The 9,567-nt window shown below is 41.6% G+C and overlaps 1 long non-coding RNA gene across 1 annotated transcript; it reads right to left on the bottom strand.

Annotated features, from left to right (window-relative positions):
- Positions 1–2,251: 2,251 nt before the first annotated feature.
- LOC311590947 lies at positions 2,252–9,567 on the bottom strand. The gene is made up of 3 exons (XR_014776999.1): positions 9,452–9,567; positions 4,950–5,785; positions 2,252–4,515 (listed from the first exon to the last, which is right to left on the bottom strand). It is a non-coding gene; the product is annotated as an uncharacterized lncRNA (long non-coding RNA).

Here is a 9,567-nt window from a genome sequence, read left to right on the forward strand (position 1 = left end):
ATTACCAACAGAATTCGGGAGACAGAAGAAAGAAAATCAGAGACAGATGATGTGAATGAAGAAATGAATAGAGCAGTCAAAGAATATGTTAAATATAAAATGATCCTGACCCAGAATATCCAAGAAATCTGGGACATCATCAAGACTAAATCTTAGAATCCTAGGGATAGAAGAAAATGAAGAGCCCCAGCAGCAAGGCCCAGAAAATATTTTCAACAAAATCATTGAAGAAAGCTTCCTTAAACTAAAGAAATGAATGCCCATAAATATACAAGAAGCCTAGAGAACTCCAAATAGATTGGAACAGAAAAAAAGTCCTCCTGAGAAACAGCAATCAAAACTCTCAATGTATAGATCAAAGGAAGACTATTAAAAGCAGCAAGATATTTGCAGAAAGACTCAAATGGTATATACTCACTTATATCTGCATATTAGCCCAAGGGGCATGTCCCACGAAAGCCTTCACTTACCGGGAAACTGAGACAGAGGGGAGGACATTCTATTGGGACTCTAGATGAGAGAAGCATCGGAGAATGGCAAAGTAGAAGGATCCAGAGGGTCCTAGAAACCTACAAGTAGAACATTATGAGAGATAGATTTGGGCCCAGGGGTCCCGTTCAAACTAAGGCACCAGCCAAGGACAATACAGGCGGTAAACCTTAAACCCATACCCAGATCTAGCCAATGGACAGAACATTCTCCACAGTAGAGTGGAGAGTGGGATATTACTTTCACACATACTCTGGTGCCTCACCTTTGACCATGTCCCCTGGAGGGGGAGACCTGGTGGCACTCAGAGGAAGGACAGCAAGTTACCAAGAAGAGACTTGATACCCTATGAGCATATACAGGGGGAGGTAATCCCCCTCAGGAACAGTCATAGGGGATGGGAATAAGGGGAAAATGGGAGGGAGGGAAGAATGGGAGGATACAAGGGATGGGATAACCATTGAGATGTAACAAGAATAAATTAATAAAGGAAAAAAAAGCAGCAAGATAAAAATTCCAAGTCAGGTAATAAGGCAAACCTATCAGAATTACACCTGACTTCTCAACAGAGACAAGGAAAGCCAGAGGGCCTGGACTAGTGTCATCCAGACACTAAGAGGCCATAGATGACAACTCAGATTACCCAACAAAACTTTCAATCACCATAGATGGAGAGATTAAGGTATTCTATGAAAAACCAAGTGCAAACAGTAACTAAACTAAAATCCAGCTCTACAGAAGATACTAAAAGGAAAACTCCAAGGAGGACAACACAGGCCCACAGGATGGATGCAAAGAAAAAGACCCATCAACCCTGCTGCATACAAGAAACACATCTCAGCAATAAAGAGCAACATTATCTTTAAGGGCTGGAAAAAGGTATTCCAGGCAAACAGACCCAAGAAAGAAGCTGGAGTAGCAATTCTGGTATCTAGTAAAATAGACTTTCAACCAAAACTAATCAAAAGAGATTGGGAAGGACACTTCATACTCCTCAATGGAAAAATATCAATTATGAACAAAGGAAAAATATACCAAGATGATATATCAATTATGAACAACTATGTTTCAAATACAGGAGCACCTACATTCATAAAAGAAACATTAATAAGGCTTAAATCACAAACTGGACCCCACACATTAATAGTGGGAGATTTCAACACAGAAAGCTGAAGATGAGGCTCCAATGTTATAAAGTATATTGGGTGACTGATCAGACAGCAAACCAAACACCCTAAGATTCCATATTACACCTTAGTTTTGGTTGAAAGCATTTGGAATCCTATTAAGCCTGGAACTTCTCAACAGAATTAAAGAGATGTAGGAGAGACTCTCTCTCAGGAGCTGAGGAGAGGCGGTGGCACACGCCTTTCATCCCAGCACTCAGGAGGCAGAGGCAGAGGCAGACGGATTGCTGTGAGTTCAAGGCCAGCCTGGTCTACAAAGTGAGTCCAGGACAGCCAAGACTACACAGAGAAACCCTGTCTCCAAAACAAAACAAACAAAAACAAAAACAAAAAACCAGCAATAGAAAAAGGCCAAGTAACATATAAATGCAGACCCATCAGAATTACTCCTGACTTCTCAACAGAGACCATGAAAGCCAGATCTTTCACATCAGAAGATATGCAGAAACATGGAGCTCAGAAAGATCTAAGCTCAAACTCAGCCCCTCCAACAACCCATCTGAAGCCATATCTTTCCATTGTTACACTACAGAAATGTCAATACAAACAAAGCAAATATATGGAAATAGGCTAGGTCATTTTTATTTGTATTTTTATTGGTTTTCTTTTTCATTTCTTTAGGAAAGATGAACACTGACATGCAATGGGAGTAAAACTACATTTATACTTTCACTTAAAATACTGTCAGTACAAAAGTTAGCCGCTTAACTTAATATAAACATTAAAAGAACTGGTTATAGAGAAATCCTTAAAAGTTTAAGCACAAATGGCTGAGCAACAGTTTTAAAAATTGCTAAACGCCCTCAGTTTGGTGACACATGCCATTACTCCACGCATACATGAGAGACAATAGGATCTTTGTGAAGGTCAACCCAATCTGATCTACCCAAATAGCTTGAGGGTCTCTAGGGCCATTCATAGAGACACATTGTCTAAAACAAACAAATGAGCCCAAAAGCTACACCATCCTTAGACCTCAGGGATAGGAACTGGAAAGTAAAGACCAGCTGAGTGACTTCTCTGCCTCTCTGAACTGGCAGGTTTTTACCCCGGCTTGGGCTCCTGGGTCTTTACTGGTAAAACAGAATGATCTGGCATTTTCAGTTAAAACACTGTTTATCTTGCCTAGTCAGAATTGCCAAGATCACTTAAACTAAGGACAGTTCGTGCTGGTAAAAAAATGCACAAAGACAAATACTTGCTTACTGCTGGTGTAGCGGAACCTATACAACTACTAGAGAAACAATGTGTACATTCCTAAAAAGCTGACAAAGACAGGTCTTGGTTACAAGTCCAGAATATCAGTCACTCAAATCTGAAGTAGCCAGGATGCAAAGCAGGGCTGATTGGGCAGGTTAATGAGGCCATGTGTCAAGATAAATACTTAAAAGGGCAGACAGCCTATGGGTGAGTCTTTTATCATGGCGTTATTACCTAGCCTCGTTCCTGGTGTTCCTTGTATGGGATTAACAGGGTGTAAAAAGAAAAATTATTCCTGCATTTTGTCCTATGACATAAACATACCTGAGAGCTATGAGTTTTCGTGGACACACTAAACAATTTGACAGAAGAAATCTGTTTTAGTTTCTAGGTGGTCTCCTTCAGAGCATTTATTTAGTACATATATTATTTTTTACTCTATGAATATGAGAATTCTCCTTACACATAAATATAAGTGTCCATACACCCTGACCTCAATGGCAAGAATAGGTCATAGGATTGAAGCTGATAATAAGCCGTTATATTGCTTTTAACTATGCTCCTTTTGGAAAGGACTACGAACATCTCGGCCTTCATTTAAGATATTCCTACAGCTCATAGAAAACCTTTGATAATTCTTGGAATCAGAGAGTTCAGTTCTTCCTGCAGAGGACTTGCTTTAAGTCGCAAGCACACACATGCTGCCTCAACAATGTCATTGGTTACAATCCCAGAAGTTCCTAAACCATTTTCTGCCCTCCCAGGCCCCAGATGTAGGTTTCTATGGATACAAACATACAACACAAACACAAACACACAAACCACACACACACACACACACACACACACAGTAAAGTAAATCTATCAGACATTCTGGAATGAACAGAAGATTTTTAAAAAAAATGTTTTCTGAAATACTTTTAAGGTGTTTAACATATAATACAACAATAGGTGGAGAATACTACAAATGGCCTTTGAAACAGTCTCAGTGTGTGGATAACACTGACATGAAACTAATACAGAGTAGCTTGCATCTACACCCTCAGTCTTAAGAGTGATGACTTTCACTACCACACCACTTCTTTGTTTCAAAGATGACCGGGCCTCAACCAGTCCAGGATCAAAGTGTTCATTGAGGGTGTGATGTGCCTCAATTCATCTAGCCATCTTACGGACCAAAATCACTAAAGACTTGTTCCAAGAGCAGTTTATCTTCTGGACTTAACTCTTGAATATACTTTGCTTCTTGGAATTCAGTAAAAAGTGGAGATTCAACTGAGGCGCCTTCAGCTACTGCTGGGTCATTCTCACCTGCGGTTACTAAAAAATGACCAGGGCCTGCAGCTGCAGCAGGAGCTTGGCCAGCACAATGGTCTTCTTGGAGTCCACACCTGGCACCCTCTGAGGTTTCTTCATTGTGGAGAGATTCTTCCAGACTGGGGTAAAGTTGGAGAATGGAGTCCACATAAGATGTGCCTGAAGACATGGACTCTTCAGCAGCCGAGTCAAGAACAGATGAGCCACCTTGAGAACTGGTTGATCCACCAACATCCATAGAGCTTTCCATATTCTCTGGTGGTTCTGAAATATTCTGGAGATTTTTCTTTTTGTACTTTGCTCGGTGATTCTTGAACCAGATCTGGAAAGACAAAAAAGAGAAGTTATAGGAAGACCTGTGTGTGCCAGCCTGGGTCAGAATGTCAAGTTGCAAGATGCCCCAAAAATATGCCTAGGACCTGACACTAACAACTAGGGAAACTTCACCTAGATCTTCTGGGTCATTACTAGAAACATTAATGCCTAGGTCCCTGAGACCCTACATGGGGATATGTGGCTCCAGGGTAGTACCCATGCAGAAGCTGAAGGCCAAGTCCAGCTCTGGATGAACAGATATCTCCAGTCCACATCTAAGAACCCCAAGAATTGTACAAGCAGAATATGTGAGAAATTTTGAACATGTGGGACTTTAATTATTGAGAATAATAATTGAGAATTATTCTGGCTGCAGGGAGAGAGAGAGAGAGAGAGAGAGAGAGAGAGAGAGAGAGAGAGAGAGAGAGAAGAAAGTCATACCTGGATCTGGTAGTCTTCCACTCCAAGATCTTCGGCCAGATCCAAGCATTGCTCCTTGCTTGGGTACATTTGGTCATTAAAAAAAGTTTCCAGCTTTAGGATTTGTTCTGGGGAGTATGAAGCACGACGCTTTTCCCTCCTCTTCTTTGAGGTACAGAAGGGAGCTTTGTATGTATCTGAGCGATTCACAGACTCTACAGAAATGCCACAATCAGGACATTCTGAGAATGGTGAGGTCATCTGGGGAACTGGGTCCACTGAGTTAGTTCCTGATGTTGGCATACCTGAATGCACTTGGGGATCTGGGTTCATGCGGGGAAGTGGTTTCCATGATGGTCTAACAGACTCTTGGGGTCCTTGGTACCTTTCAAGTTCTGAGTTCCATTGGAGACTTGGTGGTTTTGAAGTTGCTTCAGCCCCTAGGGCCCATTGAGACATGTGGAGATTTTGTTTGCTTGTACAGCCTGGATGCCTTTCAAGAGTCGACTGCTTTGGGGATTCTCTAGGACTGAGGAAACTTTGAGACACTTGGTGATCTAAATTGCTTGTTGAAACTGGATGTCTTTGGAAGCTTGACTGTATTGGAATTCCAATGGCCTCTAGGGGATATTGAGGCCTTTGGATACCCATGTTTCTTGCAGGATCTTGGGGCATATAAAAACCTGTGTCCCCGCGGGCATACGAAGACATTTGGAAATTTTGATGCAAGCCTTGCATCATTTCAGGTCCTAAGTTTCTTGGGTTGGATGGATTTAATGGCAGACCTCTATCCATTGGTGGATATGGAAGCCTGCTGGAATGTGGTCCTACTGGAAAACTTTCTTGTACTGGAGAACCTGGGAGGAAAGAAAAGGATCAGAGTAGCTCTACAGATAAAAAAAAAAATTCAAACAACAGATATATTCTATATGTGAGTATCTAGGTTTTCAAATGAGAAAAGCAATCATAGATTCTTAGTGTTAAAATCTACATAAGAGTCAGAACAGGAGCAAAGGCCTGTCATCCCAAATCCTTCATTAGTTCAGCAGGAGAATTCTGAGTTTAAAGTCAGCCTTGAGTCCAGAGCGACATTAAGTACAAGCGGCACTGAGACAAGCACTTTTCTTTAAAAAAAAAAAAAAAAGACCAAAACAAGGGGATAGAGAGGAGAAATTCATATTATTAAGACTCCTTCAATTTTCACTAGGAATATAACCTATTTCTCTCACTAGCCTTGAGGATCGAGTGAAAAGGAGAGAAAGCAGGAAATGTGATTTTGTGAGGAAGGCACGGCAAGAGGCAAACGTCTGCTATGTGGAGATGGAAATTCAGGCCGCATCCTTTTATCTACACCGGCACCTTCAGCCTCAGTGAGGCATTGGGACCAAGGAGACATCTTTAAATGTCTTAATGTACAGTTACTATCATATAGAGATTGATGTTGATGACAGGGGACATCTTAAAGAAATCTCTTTTCTTCAAATGCCTTTATCTGGTGAGCCATGTTTGGGAACACACCAAAACAACTACTGTGTTTTCTGCAAAAAAAAAGGTTTATTATTTTAATCACATAGCATTTGAACTACCCATAATCCTAGGAGTCCCATTGCAAAGGCCGAAGGACCTCCCCGCATTACATTTTACATGAGATGTTCCGGAACAGCTGGATTAAACAAACAAACAAAAAAATCCTTCCTCAAAATGAAACCATTCATTCAGAAACATGAATATTGTATATAACCACATTATTTCTCCATCACCAGCTCTTCCTAATATCTATACCTACCCCACATCAGCTTTTTTTTCCCCTAAAAAATGCCCACAAGCCGGGTGTGGTGGCGCACGCCTTTAATCCCAGCACTCGGGAGGCAGAGGCAGGCCGATAGCTGAGTTCAAGGCCAGCCTGGTCTACAAAGTGAGTCAAGGACAGCCAAGGCTACAGAGAAACCCTATCTTTAAAAAAAAAATATGCCCACAAAACTTTCAATCCAAATGTCCTCGATCTAAAGAACTGTGAGGTCAAGATTGAACAGAGATTGTGGGACTGAAAAACAGTGACCAGCTCAACTTGAGATCCACCCCATGACAGAGAGGCAACGTCTAACGCTATTAACGATACTATGCTATGCTTACAGAGAGAAGCCTAGCATGCAAGGCTTCCTCTGGGACAGCTGAGGGAAACAGATACAGAGACCCACGGGCAAAAAATAGGTGGGGCTCAGGGAGTCGTGTGAAAGGGAGGGAGAAAGGACTGAAGCAGCAAGAAGAGTCAGGACACCACAAGAAGACCTACAGTGACAACTGAACTGTCACCGTGGTTGCTCACAAGGACCAAAACGACTACTAAAAAGTATGTATTGGCTGTACTTTCAGATACCTTGCTTGTACCATATGTGTGGACCGGAGGATGTCTGACTCCGTTGCTTGCCTTTGGATCCCTTCCCCCTAGCTGGACTGCCTGGTCTATGCCCAGTGGCAGAAAATGGACTGAGTCCTTCTGCAGTTTGATAGGCCAGCCTGTGTTGATAACCGTGGGGGCATAGAGGAAGGACGGGAGGGATGTGAGGATGGGGCTGAGACGGGGAAATGGAAGGGGCTGTGATCAGGCTATAAATTGATTATTAAATAAGTTAATAAAATTTTTAAATCAAACACATGTGAAGTACATGGAAGGAAAAATTCATTACTATTGAGGATACAGCCCAGCGCTGGGGGGATGGCTAAGAGGTTAAGAGCCCTGGCTGCTTCTCAGAGGTCCTGAGTTCAACTCAAAAACACTTGGTGGATCACAACCATCGGTAATGAGATCTGCTGCTCTCTTCTGGTAGGCAGGCACACATGCAGGCAAAACATTGTAAACATTAAGTAAATTGGTCAGGCACTGTGGCGCACGCCTTTAATCCCAGCACTCGGAAGGCAGAGGCAGGTGGATCACTGTGAGTTCAAGGCCAGCTTGGTCTACAAAGCGAGTCCAGGACAACCAAGGCTACACAGAGAAACCATGTCTCCAAAAAAATTAAATAAATAAATAAACAATAAAAATAATGAATCAAACTAACTACAGTAGCTGTGGTAGTACCTCAGAGATGAGGATTTGAAGGCCCACCAGCTTCATGAAGGAATTTCAAATCATAGCTGGCCTACAAGAGACGCTGCCTAAAAAAGAACAAAGCAATCAACCTACAACAGAAAAATCTCTCTCCGTGAGGCTCTAGCTTTTTAGATTAAAAAAAAGAATATTCACATACACCTAATTTTGTCAAATAAAAACTAGACCTCAGAGCACAGACCTGTAATGCAAGATAATTTCTAAATGCAGCAAGGTAACTTCAATATTAAGAGCATCTGTGCTAGAGTCACTCTGAGGTAACAGTATAAACTGCTTAATATTTTCATTTGACAAAAACAGGGGCTAGGTGTGGTGGTACACGCCTTTAATCCCACTGCTACAGAGGCAGAAGCAGTTTAATCTGTGAGTTCAAGGCCAGTTTGGTCTACAAAGAGAGTTCCAGGACAGCCACGGCTACACAAAGAAACCCTGTCAGGTTTTAAAAAAAAAAAAAAAACCTTGGAACGGAGAATATAAAAGATCAAAGAAAACAGAGGAGAGAAAACAAGAAATGATTGAATTTTGTGAGGACAGCATGGCTAGAGGAAAATAAGAGCAAATGTCTGCTCTGTTTGGATCTTCAGGCTTCATGCCTACCCTATATCAGCACCCAATGTCTCAGTTACAAACGCAGTCCAAGAAGATTTATTTTAATGGAGCATGATGGCACATGTCATTAGTCCAAGCACTCTGGAGGCAGAGGCAGGCAGACCTCTGTGAGTTCCAGGACACCCTGATCTACAAAGTGAGCACAAGACAGCCAAGGCTACACAGAGAAACCATGTCTCAAAAAAAAAAATTTAATGTTAAATTTCACCTCATATTATAGTTGAGAGCTACATGTGGATGGCAGTGGACATCTTACAAAAATCTCTTCTCTCAAAATGTCTTTTTCTGGTGAGCCATGTTTTAAGATGCTCCCCCCCCCCAAAAAAAAATTACCTGCATTTTACAAAAATATTTTAATCACATGGCACAGAGTCTATCTTTAATCCTAGGAAACAAATTGCTAAGACAGAAAGACCTCTGAGAGTTCTAAGCTAGAACTTTCCAGTACAGCTGGATAGCACAAAGATTTTTTTTCCTCAAAACAATAAACAAACCAAGAGGTGATCCCCTATGCCTTTAATCTCAGCACAGATGCAGGGAAGTCGCTATAAGTTCAAGGACAGCCAATGCTAAACAGTGAGACCTTGTCTTAAAAAAAAAAAAGAAAGAAAGAAAAGAAAAAGACCGGAGCTCTAAAAAGTAAGCAAACAAACCAACAAAATTTCAACATAGGTGGTCATCACATGGGTGCAAATTTACACTGTAAAATATTATTTTATATAATATATAATATTCACGGCAGGTAGAACTTGAAAACAGTACCATCCTCCCCACGGTCCTCATGAATCCTTACAGGCAAACTCACCCTCCATATCAATGGGCTCCTCCATCTTCCCAGATGTGTCCTGAAGCTCTAAGCTCTATGCTCTACTCCAGGAATCGGGCCTTAAATAGGTTCTCCATCCAGGACCCTCCCACCAA

Source organism: Acomys minous (assembly GCF_964271855.1).
Source record: "Acomys minous genome assembly, chromosome: 20".
Lineage (NCBI taxonomy): Eukaryota > Metazoa > Chordata > Mammalia > Rodentia > Muridae > Acomys > Acomys minous.